Source organism: Arachis ipaensis, chromosome B07 (assembly GCF_000816755.2).
Source record: "Arachis ipaensis cultivar K30076 chromosome B07, Araip1.1, whole genome shotgun sequence".
NCBI classification, from domain to species: Eukaryota; Viridiplantae; Streptophyta; class Magnoliopsida; order Fabales; family Fabaceae; genus Arachis; species Arachis ipaensis.
In genome coordinates this window covers 124,628,432-124,629,419 of record NC_029791.2, presented here as the reverse complement: position 1 = coordinate 124,629,419, position 988 = coordinate 124,628,432, and positions in this window count along the sequence as shown.

The window sequence follows — 988 nt, the reverse complement described above, 5'->3', positions numbered from 1 at the left end:
ATAGGACAACCTTTCTGTCACGAATTTCGAGCCTTTTTCACAGGCTCAAGACAATAAACAACCGTAAAAGTCTTCTTTAACGGGTCCGGTTTTCAATCATCATAGTTTTTTACTTTTTTTTAGTGAAACAACTAAGAAAGTAGTTTTTGGTTGCCCACGGTATCCTCCGACCCGACAGGTTAAGGATTTATCCGTCGCGGATTGGAGTTCCATTTAAAGGTTTGCAGCTGGCCAATGGGTTACTGCATGCATAAGGCGGGATTTAAACCCCCGACACTTATTAAGAAAGTAAGCACCCATCAAACCAACTTGAGTTCATCTCCCATGGTGTGTTTGAGAAGGAGATTGAAAGATACAGATTAAAAGACAAAAATCGAGAGATAAAAATTAAATTAAATTTTTATATTATGTTTGGTATAAAATATATTGAATTGAGTTATTTCTCAGTATTATATTTAGTTTAATCGATACTGAGAGATAGATTTAAAATTTGAAAAGTTAATTGAGTATTTTCAATAAAAAATGTTACTAAAATTTTAGTTTTGGTTTCTAGAAATTTCAATCTTTGTATCAGCGACTAAAATTTTAATTTTAATATTTGATCACCAAACACAATAATCAATATTCTATCCTATTCCGTCCTATTCCTAGTTCCGAAAAACAAATACAACCTAATTGACTTAAATAAATTTATAATTTCCTTTAAATATTCGTTTTTTTCTTTTAAATCTTATAAAAAAAATTTTGGTTTCGGTACAATAAAATTTAAAAATTTACTTTATTAACTGCAGTAAATTTAATGTACTGTATTAGTGTATTGTCGCGTTAGTATTCAATCTATTACATTAACATTTAACAAAATAAACTAACGAAAAATATTATAATAAAAATATTTTAAATTTAACTGGACCCAAAAAAAAAAATTATAGAGATAAAAAATATTTAAATTATTCTAATTTTATTAAATAAGAGTAAAATTATTATCATA